Source organism: Rhinopithecus roxellana, chromosome 16 (assembly GCF_007565055.1).
Source record: "Rhinopithecus roxellana isolate Shanxi Qingling chromosome 16, ASM756505v1, whole genome shotgun sequence".
In the NCBI taxonomy this organism is placed as follows: Eukaryota; Metazoa; Chordata; class Mammalia; order Primates; family Cercopithecidae; genus Rhinopithecus; species Rhinopithecus roxellana.
In genome coordinates, this window is record NC_044564.1 from 102,699,991 (window position 1) to 102,715,162 (window position 15,172).

Here is a 15,172-nt window from a genome sequence, read left to right on the forward strand (position 1 = left end):
TGTCAGAGAAAGATTAGGCCATAGAAAGATACACAGCGCTAAGGGATTCAGAAGACAGAAATGTTACATTTCATAAAGAGATAAAGAGAGACACTTCAAGGAAGAAGTAATATTTTAAATGGGCCATGACATTTTAGAAGGGATAGATGGAGCTAAAGAGGGTCCTTCAGATGGAGGAAATAGTATGAACAATGACATGGAGGTAAGAAAGTTCAATGTGGGACTTAGGGAACATGAAAGAGTCATGTATGCTTAGAGTATAGGTTGGATGTAGTTAAGATGAGAAGGGTCAGGTGGGGTCAGATGGGGAGAGTTCCAGATGCTGATGTGAGGGCTCTGTACCTAGTACTATTATTTGGTGGGAGTCACCAACACTTTATTTGGGAAACGATAGTCCATTCAGTTTAATTCCTCCAGTATTTTTGGAGACCTTCCTTGCTCTGAAACATGTACTGTGATAGATTCTAGGGACACAAAATGAATCAGACATGATTCCTGACCTTTTGAATCTTTCATCAAAATATTTATCCATGTTTTTGTCTAAGTCAATGTCCATGTCTATGTTCACGTCCATGTCCATGTCTAAGTCAATGTTTATGTCAATTTCTATGCCTATGTCTATATCTGCATCTGTCTGCATCTGTATCTAGATTTTTAGACAGAGATTAATTTGACTGTGGTGTGTAGGATGTGTGGAAGTAGGGGAAGAGGGGCGGGAGAGGTGAACGGGCAGCAGCCATCCACATGGAAAGGGTTGAACCAGTCCAGATGGGAGGGCCTGAACAGGGGCAGTACAGCAGGAAGAGCACTGTCTTTGGAGTCTAAGGAATTTGAGCTTGAATCCAGGTTCTATCACAAACTCTCCTTGAGAGTTTATTCAAGTAATTTCCTCAGCCTGATTCTCTTCATCTGTAAAACAGGGAAAATAACACTTACCTTTGAGGGTGGATGAGAAGATTTAAGGTGATGTATTAAGCACTTGGCACATGGTCGGCATCAGCAATTGGCAGTGATGAAAGAGGCTGCAATGCCTTTGATTTGCCACTCCCTGTTCAGAAAGAAGTCAACACTTTTACCCCAGTGAAAGAGGCAGGTTTGGTGGCTCCAGGTAGGGAATGATGACTATGGCTTTAAGCCTGCCCTTTGACCTCTACATCTGTTTCCCAGGTAAGGAGCACCAATATTCCTTGCTTGGCTGGCAGAGCCAAGCTCACCTTGGGAGGTCCTTTCGTGGACTGTTCTTCCCATCCCACCAATGAACCCACTGACTAAGCCACTGAGAGGTCTGGCAGGAAGCACGGCTGCAGCTGTGACCAGGCCAGGTTGCTCCATCTCCAGCAAACATTTAGAGTGGCTCAGTGCCTGCTGCTCCTGCCTTGACACAGAGGAAGCTGAGAGCCAGGCCAGTGAGTGGCAGCCAAGAGGATGATGCCAGCGTGGCAGCCAGGAGCTACAAAGGCCCTGAGCACTAGACAGTTTTGCCATCACTGTGGGGAGTGTCCCCAGCTGTCAGTGCCACCGCTGGGGATGCAGCTTCTCCCAGGAGCTAACCTGAGCATGCAGGACTGTTGCCCGGGGCCCTTGCTCTCCCTGGCTGATGCGAGGTGGCTTCCAGGGGCAACAGCACTGTGGTGAACAAGGAGGAAGCCAGAATACAGTGAGGAAATGTGGAAGAGCATTTCCAAAGGCTGTTTCTGTTGGGGATTCTTGTTTGTCCAAGACTGTGATTTATCTCCAGGATACTTAGAATTTGTTAGCAGCAGGGTGCTAGTAGAGGCTTAACAACCGGGTCTGAGAACGGAGTCAGGGAGGGAGGGGGAAAAGGAGTGTCCTGATTTGTAGTTTTTGATGATTTCCATGGAGTAAAAATTTCCACCATAGAAGATGTCAAGGTACCAACATGGTACCACTGAAGTAAAGTTGAAGAAGAGATGGGAAGTGTCGCATCATTATGAAGTATTTCCACTATAGATAGACAGTAGATACAAATAACCTCACAACTGTTGATAATAGTAAAAGATAGTAAAATGATTAGGAAGTGAGGATTTTGAGTATTTATTTATTGTCTGTGCCTTTAATATAATTTACTTAATTTTAAGTTTATATACTTTAACATTTAACAATGGGCTAACTTGACAACAGCCTCTCAAAATTCCTCATCACTTTTTGAAGGCAGTGCAGAGTGTATTTGTTTTTACCTTCTCTGGAGAATAAACCTCCAGTCTTTTGCTTCATTTGCAAGGGAAAATTGCCTGGCTGACTGGTGGGTGGTAAGAAAGCTGGTGGGGGGGTGTCTTTTTTTTTTTTAATTTATTGAGGTGGCATTCACATGACATAAAATTAACTCCTTTGAAGTAACCAACTCACTGACATTCAGTACATTCACAGTGTTATGCAAACACCAACTCTATCTAGTTTTAAAACATTTCTATCACTCCAATACAAAACCCCTGAGTTAGTTTGCTAGGACTGCTATTAAAAAGTGCCAGACACTGGGTGGATTACATAACAAAAAATCATTTTCTTCACAGTTCTAGAGGCTGGAAGTTCAAGATCAAAGTGTCAGCAGGCTTCATGTCTGCTGAGGGCCATGAGGGAGTGATCTGCCCCAGGCCTCTCTCCTTGGCCTGTCAATCGCTGTCTTCTTCCTGTGTTTTCATGTGGTCCTCCCTTTGTATGTGTCTGTGTCCAAATTTCCTCTTCTTATAAGGGTATCTGTCATATTGGAGTAGGGCCCACTATAATGACCACATTTCAACTTATCTACCTCTGTAAAGACCCTGTCTCCAAATAGAGTTACCTTCCTAAGTACTATGGGTTACAACTTTAACATATCATTTTTTCTTTTGCAGGAGGTATTACAATTCAGCAGATAACAACAACTCCCTAACCACTAAGCAGTCTCCCTCTATACCCCCTTACTCTCAGTCCCTGGCAGCCAATAGTCCGTGTTTTGTCTCTATGGATTTACCTATTCTGGATATTTCATAAAAATAAATCATATAACACATGACCTTTGTGTCTGGCTTCTATCACTTCAAAACATTTCCATTTTCATGTGGTTCACAGAATCATTAGTTTTGTGTGCTGTGGTTTAAAAAAAAATGAGGAGCAGGTAAAGGGCTACCAACAGCAATTGCTTCCAAGTTAAGGAATTCTCTTAAAGACCACAAAACTGACCAGCATTTGGCAGATAATTTTGCCTCCTACTTACAAGAATAGAGACAAGAAGACTGATCAAGAGACCACTGGAATAGTTGATGCAAGACAGTTCTAAGGCACAGACTTAGGGAAAGGGCAAAAGGGATCAAGAGGAAAAGGTTTCATCAAAGTGATTAGAAAATGCAAACCACTTTCAAATGCTTAAACGTTACATATTTTAAAAGTATATGAAAGCTTAAAGAAAATAAAAACCACCTATGATAGCACAACTCAGTTATACATACTGTAAATATTTTGATATATCTACTATTTTTATCAAAAAATAACATATACACAGGAAACTGCAAAAGTGATACAATTTTAGAAACTTAAACACCCAATTATCTACCTCACAGGTCACAAAATGTATCCTAAAAGCCTTCCTCATGCCCTCTACTACCAAAGACAATAATTACTTCTTTTAGCCCTTTCTTTTTTTTTTCCTTTTTTGAGACAGGGTCTTGCTCTGTCGCCTAGGCAGGAGTGCAGTGGCACGATCTTGGCTTACTGCAATATCTGCCTTCCAAGTTCAAGTGATTCTCCTGCCTCAGGCTCCCAAGTAGCTGGAATTACAGGCGCCCACCACCATGCCTGGAAAATTTTGGTATTTTTAGTAGTGATGGGTTTCATCATGTTAGCCAAGCTGGTCTCAAACTCCTGACCTCAGGTGATCTGTTTGCCTCACCCTCCCAAAATGCTGGGATTATAAGTGTAAGCCACCATGCCTGACTAGTTTTAGCCTATTTTTGAGCCAGAGAGAAAGAAAATAAAATTACACTTTTATTTTTGGCTTATTTTCCTCACATTTTGTGAAATGGATCCATCTACTGAATTCATTTATTTGTTTTAACCCCACATATCAATAATTGTTTTAACAATTATTGAGACTTTAGGGTTTCTACATATATGATCATGTCATTTGCAAAGAGATAATTTTACTTCTTATTCAATTAGATGCCTTTTATTATTTTTTCTTTTCTAATTACTCTGCCTAAGACTTCTAGCACTATGTTGAGTAGAGGTCTTGAGAGTGAGCAAATTTGCTTTGTGCCATATATTAGAGGGAAAGCTGTCAGTTTTTCCACAGTTGATTATAATATTAGCCATGGGCATTTTATATATGGCTATCATTGCATTGAGGAAAGTTCTTTTTGTACTTATTTTGTTGAAGCTTTAATTATGAATGGATGCTGAACTTTGTCAAATACTCTTCCTGTACCTATTGAAACAATCTTGTAATTTTTTTCCTTTCGTTTTGTCAGTGTGGTATAATACACTGATTTACATATATTGAACTGTCCTTGCATTCCAGGGATGAATTCCACTGGTCATGGTGTATAATCCTTTTAGTGTGCAGTTCAATTCACTTTGCTAGTATTTTATTGAGAATTTTTGCATATGTTTTCATCAGGGATATTGGCCTGTAGTTTTCTTTTCTTAATTGTGTTCTTGTCTGACTCTGGTATCAATCAGGTGATGCTAGCCTCATAAAACACATTTGGAAGTGTTTCCTCTTCTTTTATTGTTTGGAAGAGTTCTTAGCTAGTTTTTATTGATGGCTTCTTTTTGTTACTGTTTAGTAAAAGTTTGTTACTCTGAATGACTCCCTCATCATATCTTAATCTTATAAATACTTATCTTTACCAATTCTGTAGTATGTCTTTTAATTAATAGGTGTTATAATTTTTTTCTATAGTCCAATTTGTCAATCTTCTCTTTTATGGTAATGCCATTTGTGTCTATTTAAAAAATCATTACCTATCCCAAGTTCATACAAATATTTATTCTGTTATATTGTAAAAGTTTTATTGCTTTAGCTTTTGTATTAAGCTATCTAGATCTATGTAGATTTGATTTCTATGTATGTTGCAGCACAGAAGTTTATTTTTTCATAAAAACATAAAACTGATCTTGCGCCGCTTATTGAGAAGATCATCCTTTTCCTTTGCTGTGGCATTTTAGTCATAATATTGAGGTTGTTCATGTGTGGTGCTGTTTTTAGACTCTTTATTTTATTTTATTCATCTCTTTTCTAACCTTCATATCAATATATCTTAACACTAATTTTTTAAAGAAGCCTTGCTATCTAGTAGGGTATGTCCTCTAAAGGTTTTCTTCTTAAAGATTATTTTTTGCTATTATTATTTTTGCTATTCCAAGCTATTTGCATTTCTGAAGAAATTTTAGATTAATTTTGCCTATTTCCCCCAGCTTACTAGATTTTGCTAAAAATAAGTTTTATTGATTTTTTTAACTGATGAGGAGGTTTTAAATTTTAGTAAATGTTTTCTCTGCATTATATGAAGTAAATAATATGGCTTCTCTCGTGGTGAATTGCATGGGCTGGTGTTTGTTGCACTGTCCTTCTATTCTTGAAACATACCCAATTGGATTGTGGTGTGCTATTTTTTCATATATATTTGCTAATATTTTTGTTATTTTAATAGATATCTGCTAGTGTTTTTACATGTATGCTCATAAATCTGAGATTCTTACTTTTTTTGTAATGTTCTTATCAGATTTTATATCAGAATTATTCTGGATTTATAGTATAACATAGAAGTATTTTCTCTTTTTTCTATTCTTCTGAAATTTTTTTTTCCTAAGATTGGTGTTATTCCTTGAATATTTATAAAAATTATACGTGAAGTTTCTTGGGCTTGGAGAACGTTCCATGGAAACGATTTTATTTGTAGATTCAATTTCTTTAATAGATGTATAGGTCATTCGGTTTTTAAAAATTCTTGATTTAGTTTTGATAAGTAGTGTTGTTCCAGATATTAATTTTATCTGATTTTCTAATTTATTAACAAAGTCTTTCTTAATAGTCTTTTATTATCTGTTTAAGGTTCATAAAGACTACAATTATGTCCTCTTTATATTTCCAATTGGTAATATATTCGTCCCTTCCTTTTTTTTTTTACTTCATTAATCTTATCAAGGCTTTATCAGTATTAGTAATTTTTTACAAAGAGCCAGCATTTAATTTTCTTAATTTTCTATTGCTTAATTTCTACTTGCTAATTTCCATACTCTAAAATTTATTTCATTTTACTTTTAGTTTTGATTTCTCTTCTTTCTCTAACTTCTAGAAATTAGTACTTAATTGTTTGCAGCTTTTTTCTTTTCTATTATACTATAGGCATTTAAAATAATACATTTCTCTCGAAGAACAGCTTTGGCTATATCCCTTAAGTTCTGCTATATAGTTTTTTTACTTGTCAAGTAGTTAAAAGTATTTTCTAATTTTCATTGAGATTTCTTTATTGACTTTTAGCTTATTTTGAATAATATTGTTTAAAATTCAAATATTAGGGAATCTTCTAATTTTTTTGCTATTTGTTTTCTAGCACAATTCCATTTTAGTTTTGTAATATTCTTCCACATTATTTCAATTATTCGAAATTCATTGAGACTTTATAGCTCAGTATATGGTGGATTTTGGTAAATATTTCATGTGCTTTTAAAAGAAAGTACATTCTGGCCTGGCTCGGTGGCTCACGCCAGCACTTTGGGAGGCCGAGGCAGGTGGATCACGAGGTCAGGAGACCGAAACCAACCTGGCTAAGGCGGTGAAACCCCGTCTCTACTAAAAATACAGAAACAAAATTAGCAGGGCGAGGTGGTGGGCGCCTGTAGTCCCAGCTACTTCGGCAGGCTGAGGCTGGAGAATGGGGTGAACCGGAAGGCAGAAGTTGCAGTGAGCGGAAATCGTGCCACTGCACTCCAGCCTGGGTGACAGAGTGAGACGCCGTCTCAAAAAAAAAAAAAAAAAAAAAAAGAGAAAGAAAAAAAAAGAAAGTACATTCTATAGTTGGTGGTTGCTGCATTCTATATATGTCAATTAAGTCAAGTTTATTAATTTTGTTATTTGGATCTCATAATTTCTTACTGGATTTTTCGTCTTTTTCTTTAATCATTTATAAAGAGCAATAGGCCAAAATCTTAGCTCTGTTTGTTGATCTTCTATTTCTCCATTTTGTTCTATCAGTTATTGTTGTATATCTTCTGAATCTATGTTTTTGGGGCAGACAAGTTAAGAATTGTCAGTCTTCTTGGTGAATTTACCTTTTGATCTTTTTGAAGTAATCACTTCAATTTCTGGTAATGATTTTTGCTTTAAACCTTTCTTCATCTGTTGTTAAAGTGCTAATAATATTGTTAGGTTCATCTTTACATGGTTTACCTTTTCCCCCATCTTTTTACTTTTGAACTTTCTCCATTAAGAATTGTTTCTCTTAAGTATCATGCAGTTTGATAATTTTTTCTTTTTGTTGAAATACTTAGCCTATTTTTATTTAATGCAATTATATATAATACATTATATATATAATTATATAATATATAATATATAAATATATATATATATTTTTTGAGGTTTGGTCCACAATCTTACTATTTGCTTTTTACTTGCTCCACTCACTTCATATTTCTTTTTCTCGACTTTCTTTTCTTTTGGATTAGTCAAGTCATTTTTATTATTCTATTTTGCATTCTATTAGCTTCTTAGTTATTACTATTGTTTGAGTAGTTATCTTTAATTATACAACATTCATCCATCATTTATTATAGTCTAATATAATATATATGAGGGTTTTGTTTTTGTCTTTTACAATTTCCCAGGAAGTATAAGAATCTTCCAAGAGTTTAATTTCATTTGACCAACTCCTTTGTTTCTTTTGTACACTTTTCACACCTCATTTTTTTCTTGTATTTCTATCTGGGACAGTTTTTCTTCTGTCTGAAGAACCTCCTGAAATAGTTCTTTCAGTACAAGTCTACTGGCAATGAATTCTCTTATATTTAGTCTGGAAATGTCTTTGTTTTTCACTTACCCTTAATATTTCTATTGAAGTGTACACATGTACAATATCTGTACAACTCTAATGTATAACTGCATTTTGTTTTGCAAAATATATATCTATGTAATCACCTAGTTTCATCAAGGTATTGTGTATTATCTGCACCTCAGAAACCTCCCTCTTACACCTTCCCAGTTAATATTCACTCTAAAGGCAACCACCATTCTGATACCTATCACTATGGTTTTGATTGTTTTTAACTTCATTTAAGTGTATTCATATAGTATATATTTTTGGTGTCCAACTTCATTTACTCAATATTGTATCTCAGATTCATCCAAATGTTTGAGTATAGCAGTAACTTCTTTTATTTCACTACTTTATGATAGTTTACTGTGTGACTGCCATATTTACTTATTCATTTTAAACTTGATTGACATATATTTTCTTATTTTGTGACTATCAATTATGAATACAGCTGTTACAAACATTGTTGTACATGATTTTGGTGCACATGTAAGCACATTGCTCTCGAGTACATACCCAGAAATGACAATGCTGAGTCACAGGACATGCATATAATCCAGCTTTAGTAGATACTGTCAGTTTTCCAAGTTATCAGTTTACTTTCCTATTTGTAGTATATGGATGTTTCGGTTCCACATTCTTGCTAATATTTGGTGCTACCACCTTTTAAAAACAATTTAGCCACTCTTGTGGTTGCATACTGACATCTCATTGTAATTTTAATTTGCATTCCCCAGATGACAAATCATTTTACATACTTTTCACATATTTATTAGTCACTTAGATATCATTGTTCTTAAGAGCTTGTTCCAATTTCTGACCATTTTTATGTAACTGTATGTGTTCTCCCTTATTTGTAGAATATTAAAAATGTCTATTCTGGAATATGATAATCAAAGTCATTCAATTTGTATTTCATTTATTTACTTATGAAGGACTTTTTTTCTAGGCATAGAATTGTGGTAGGCAGTTAATTTTCCTTCAGCTCTTACAGAAAGTTATTCCATTGCCTTTATGGCTCCCATTGTTTTGGTGGGAATTTAGTTATAAATCTTATGTTTGTTCATTTGAAGTTAATGTTGTTCTCTTCTCTTAAAAATCTTAAAAATGTATTTTGTATTTGTTCTTAGTTTTATGCTGATAGGCTGAAGTGTGTGTGTGTGTGTTTTAAATCTTGCTATTCTTAGTGCTTCTTGAATGTGTGGTTTAATTCCTTTAGTCGGTTTTGAAAAATGTATTGACATTATCTTTTTGCTTCTATTTGATTCTTTTTCTATTCTCCTTCTGATAATTACTTTTAAAATATATTTAATATTTTTATCATGTCCCATTTATCCCTTAGGCTATTTTATGTGTTTTCCGTTTCTTTTGCTCTTTATAATTCTCTTGAATATTTTCTAATAATCCATTTTCTAATTTATTAATCCTTTTGATTTTGTCCAATTTTTATTTTTTTAATTTCATGTATTTTATTTATTTATTTTGAGATGGATTTTTGCTCTTGTTGCCCAGGCTAGAGTCCAATGACGCAATTCCAGCTTACCACAACCTCCGCCTCCTGGGTTCAAGCGATTTTCCTGCCTCAGCCTCCTGAGTAACTGGGATTAAGGCATGCGCCACCATGCCCAGCTAATTTTGTATTTTTAGTAGAGATGGGGTATCTCCATGTTGGTTAGGTTGGTCTCGAAATCCCGACCTCAGGTAATCCGCCTGCCTCAGCCTCCCAAAACGTTGGGATTACAGGCGTGAGCCACCGTGCCTGGTCTAGTCAACTTTTAAATCAAGTTCTTAGTTTTCATGACCACATTATTTTTAGTTCTGGAATTGCTATTGAATTAATTTTTTATAGATTCAGTATTTTTGGTGAAATTCTCCATCTTGTCATCAATTTTCTTGAGCTATTAATTAGAGTTTCACGTCTGGTAAGTACAGTGAATTGACAGTGCATATCTCTCATCTACTTTTTTTTGGTCCTGTTCTTTGATATAGCTGACATTTAAATAATTGAATTCCAGGCTGGGCACAGTGGCTCACGCCTGTAATTCCATATATATGCACCATATATATATATTCTTAAAATAATCTATTTTGGGCCAGGCACAGTGGCTCACTCCCGTAATCCCAGCACTTTGGGAGGCTGAAGGCAGGCAGATCACGAGGTCAGGAGTTCAAGACCAGCTTGACCAACAAGGTGAAGCCCTGTGTCTACTAAAAATACAAAAATTAACCAGGCGTGGTGGTGCACACCTGTAATCCCAGTTACTCAGGAGGCTGAGGCAGGAGAGTCACTTGAACTCGGGAGGTGGAGGTTGAAGTGAACTGAGATCGCACCACTGCACTCCAGCCTGGGTGACTGTCTCGGAAAAAAAAAAAAAAAAAAAAAAAAAAAATAATAATAATAATCTATTTTGTTAACAATTTCTAATTTATTAGCTGGCATATTTGCCATTTTATTGCATAGATGTCTTTTATATTTTGGATTATAATTTCTACCTGTTTATAATTTAATTTCCTTGTATATCCTATATTTTATTATTTTTTCAAGAAATCGCTTTCAGATGGATTTATCAATATATTACTGTTTTTAATTAATTTTATATTTATCTATATCTATTTCTTCTTCATGTTTTGCCAGGATCCTGATTTCCTATTTCAAGCTTCTAGAACTAAATAATTAGCTCATTTATTTCCATTCTCTTGTGCAATGATAAAAGCTTAAACAGTCTTTTTTTATTGATACACAATAATTTTACGTATTTATGGGACATATGTGATATTTTGATACATTCATACAATGTGCACTGATTAAATCAGAGTAACTGGGATATTTATCACTTCAAACATTGATCATTTGTGTTGAGAACATTCCATATCTTCTCTTCTGGCTATTCTGAAATATACAATACATTATTGATAACTATAGTCCCCATACTGTACTACTGAACACTAGAACTTACTTATTTCTAACCGTATTTTTGCAACCATTAACCAGTCTCTCTCTATCTCCCCTCTCCCCCATACTTCCCAGCCTCTGGTAAGCACCATTCTAATTTCTACTTCCTTGAGATAAACTTTTTAAACTACCATATAGGAGATAGTACATCCCATTTTTGTCTTTTTGTGCCTGGCTTATTTCACTTAAATAATGACCTCCAGTTCCATTCATGTTGCTGCAAATGACAGGATTAAATTCTTTTTTATGGCTGAAGAAAATTCCATTGTGAACTTTTCCTCTTGTCACAACTTTTGACTGGATCCTGTGACCTAGTATAGGTACTGGTTTTATTTTGGCTATTTAAAAATAAAGTTTAAAAAGTTTTTCTTTTATATTAAAAATTATTTACAATAACATTGTTACTATTCCAAGTGACTGGGCTATTAATATTCCTCATTATTGATTATCAGTTTTATTGCATTCGTAAGATAGAATTGGTTTGTAAAATCTTAAAATATATTAAGTTCTTCTTGGGAGCTTATAATTAACATTTATAACTGTTTCATAAACCTGTGAGAAGGGTTGCATTTTCTACCTGTCGACTTACATTTCAATATGTGGCTATAAGAAGAACTTTATTCCCACAAATTAGATATTCTATCTCCCATTTAAAAAGGTACGTTTATTCTTTAATCTTTAACAATTCTTGCTTTATATTTTAAGACTTTTTGTTACCAAATATATTCCATATTCTCAGTCTACTTCTCATTTATTAGCAGTTTTTCACTTTTTGCAACAGATCACAAACTCTAGACTTTAACGCTCATTTGAGAGGAAGCGTTCACTGGTCCATCTAAATATTGAAAAAAATGCAGGCAATGTAATAAGAATACATTTATTCAATTTAAAGTGCAATTCTTTGAGATAATTTTTCCATGCTTTTGTTAAATTCTTAACAATTTGTTGTTACTTTTAAAATTACATTTACTTGTAAAATAAAACAAATGACAACCCATTGCTGAGTCCTAAACTTTAATTTGAAATTGTATTGATGTATAAAATTAGGAAGTCTAGATATAATGCACTCTGTTCTAGGAGTGTAATATCATTTCCTTTGCCCAACCACCTTTCTTCTTGTAAAGAAAAATAGATATAATAATAATATTTATGTAACACTTATATGCGGGGGCCTGCCTAAGCACTTGACATATATGACTTCTTTTAATTCTCACAATAACTCTGCAAGGTAAGTACTATTATTTCTCTCCCCATTTTACTGATGGAAAATCAGAGAGAGAGCTTCAAGGTCACCTAATCAGTAGCAGATTCAGGATTCTGGCACAGGCAGTCTGGTTCCTGGGCCTACCCTCCTAAATACCACACTGAGTTCCTTATTTATCAGCATTGCACTTAGACTGCAGTTCTCACTTTCATCGTTGTGCTCTTCTCTTTCCCACTCCAGCCCTAAAATTTATGGCATTATTTAGTTGCATTTCCAAGCAGGTAGTGTTGCTGTCATTCCTACTGATCTTTCCATTCTTGCCCTCTTTCCAAACCATTCCTGTCTTCCCTGAAGAAATAGAGAAGGTAAGAATGGGAAGATAGATGAACACGGGGAAAGGAATACAATGTTGCCTGATTCTAAATACAGCATAGAGCAGAGAGAGCCCCCTGTCCATTTCCTGTTTTCTTGACATCCTGAGTATCTCATTCTAACACTATAGAGAAGACACAAAGTATCATTGTATTTATTTTTAGGTCTCCTTTTTGCAAAAAGCAGTATTGATCTGTGCCACGCACTTAAGTTTGGATATGTTTTACTTAGTCCATCTCATGTGTCTTACAGGGCCAATAAATTTCATGATTTGAAACATTATTTCTCATTTTTATCTTTTAAGGCTGTTTGGTTGTGTGTTTGCTTTTTATTGTCTTTATGAGCATGTTGGTGAAAGCTGTATTAGTCAGCATTTTCAATTCCAAGCAGGTACTCCTTAATTTTGTTTCCTCTCTTTGCTTCAGTCAAGTTTTTCTAAAAATAAGCACTTCTGAACCTTGAGTGATGGTAACTCCTTTTATTTTGCAGCAACTTTTCACTGTTTCCATTTTGGTTCTATCTCTGTTCAGTGAAGTCAAAAGAGGACACATTTTATACAAGACTGATATTTTCTCATAAACAGAATGAGTGGATCATTCCTGATTTTCTCTCATCTATTTTTTCCCTTCATTGTTTGGCTGCTAGATGCCTCCTTTCAGATCCTAAGCTAGGTTAGCAATTTTGCCAGTATTTTCTGCTGTGGCGCCCTGAAGAGGGAGGGATCCTATCCTACCTTCATCTGTGTTGGATGTTCCTGCCATGCTGAGAACTCAGTGTCTGTCTCCAGCTTTCTCTGTCTTGGTCACCACAAGCGCACATGTGCCCTTCCTGCCTCCTGCCTTCTGCTGTTGCCCATGCATCATGGAAAAGCCTCACTGACCGTTTTTGGTAGCACCTCTGCAAACTGCTTTTGGAATGTTGTCAATCTGCAACTGTGGATGGAATTCTCAGTGCATTATTTCCTCTCTGTAGCTCTGCCTGCCTGTGCCCGCAGTTCTCCTTCCCTCCGACAAGACAACTGCCAGGATTTCCTATGTCTGATAACTTCCCTCCCTCCAGTCCAGCTCTATTCTTTCTATGAGAAAGTCCTCAAAGTTTGAGGAATGTGACGAACAAATTTCCTGAGCTCTCAATGCCAGTGCAGAATTGGTATTTTTATATCCCTTTGCTTATTTTGGTGGGGATCAGAGGGGGCCTTTAAGAAAATTGTACTCAAGTTACTATCTTCCATCAAAGTCTTTTAACTGATAGTTACTATTTTTCAGGCATTGTGCCAGCTGCTTTCACTTATGTGGTCTCATTGAATCCACCAAACATCCCTTTAAGATATCTCATTGTCATCCGTGTTTAACAGGCACGTAAACTGAGGTTCAAAACAGCATATTAATTTGCTTAAGTTGGTACAGCTGGTTAGAGAAGGATGCATGCAGGAATTAGAACCCCATCTTCCCAGTAAAATGTGCTGCTTTACTACCAACCTGCCTTGTTCCCAGCTAATTACTAGGTTTGTAGGAGTTCAAGTCCAGCCTTTGATGGCACTTGGCTCACTTTCTTACTTTAATTGACCCAATGTCACACAGCAAGAGTGTCAGTTTCAGTTTCAGATTCAGTAAAATGTAAATAATAACATAATTGGTTTTAGAATTAAGAACAAAAGTTCTCTGAAATGGAATTTGGAGGAATGATACTTTTGTTTGTTTGTTTGTTTTTTGAGACAGAGTCTCCCTTTGTCGCCCAGGCTGGAGTGCAGTGGTGCGATCTGGGCTCACTGCAAGCTCCGCCTCCCGGGTTCACACCATTCTCTTGCCTCAGCCTCCCGAGTAGCTGGGACTACAGGCGCCCGCCACCTCGCCTGGCTAGTTTTTTGTATTTTTTTTAGTAGAGACGGGGTTTCACCGTGTTAGCCAGGATGGTCTCGATCTCCTGACCTCGTGATCCGCCCGTCTCGGCCTCCCAAAGTGCTGGGATTACAGGCTTAAGCCATTGCGCCCAGCCAGGAAAGATACTTTATTCCCGGGAACAGTTTGCAAACTGGGGAGATGCAGTTGCTAATGTAAAAGGAAGGTGCATTCGAGAGAACAAAGGGAAGGCTCCGGTTTTATAGCAAAGATCCCACCCAGATTCCCAATGAGGTCTGTTCATCAAAGTGAAGGATGGAAACTTTCTTAGTTCTGCCAGGTTGGTAAAGCTGAACTCTAATTGGTCAATGCAGCTGAGCCATGATTGGCCAAGGCAGGTGTGCGCTGAATGGTTGATTCAGGTGAGCTCTGAAAGTCCCAAAGATAAAAAGGTTCTGGTTTTCAGGGAACTCAGAGTACATATGTGACCCCTAATCAGTAGATGGCTGCTTGACCCTATTTAAATTTGGCCGTTTGCCACTGGGGATCCATATTGAAGGACTGGCTCTTTCAAGTTCATATTTGTTCACAGAATTCAATGAGAGAGCACATGACAGAGTTTCAAACTAATTGCCTTTAGGCATGTAGCAGGTAGCATAAATATGTGAGGTGGCCTTGTGTGAGACTATAAGGACTGATGGGGTTTGTCAAAGCTGCAGATGGCTTGTTCTGCAGACATGAAATTCTACTTGTTAAAACTCACTGGGCTGACTAT

General features: G+C 36.2%; 1 long non-coding RNA gene across 1 annotated transcript in view; it reads right to left on the reverse strand.

Moving 5' to 3' along the window:
* Positions 1–13,928, reverse strand: part of LOC104682734 — a 58,134-nt gene extending 44,206 nt beyond the window's left edge. The window contains exons 1-3 of the long non-coding RNA XR_750732.2: positions 13,918–13,928; positions 11,020–11,025; positions 937–1,048 (exon numbers count right to left, since the gene is read on the reverse strand). This is a non-coding gene — a long non-coding RNA (uncharacterized LOC104682734). The remainder of the gene's footprint in view (positions 1–936; positions 1,049–11,019; positions 11,026–13,917) is intronic.
* Between the last annotated feature and the right edge of the window lie 1,244 nt (positions 13,929–15,172).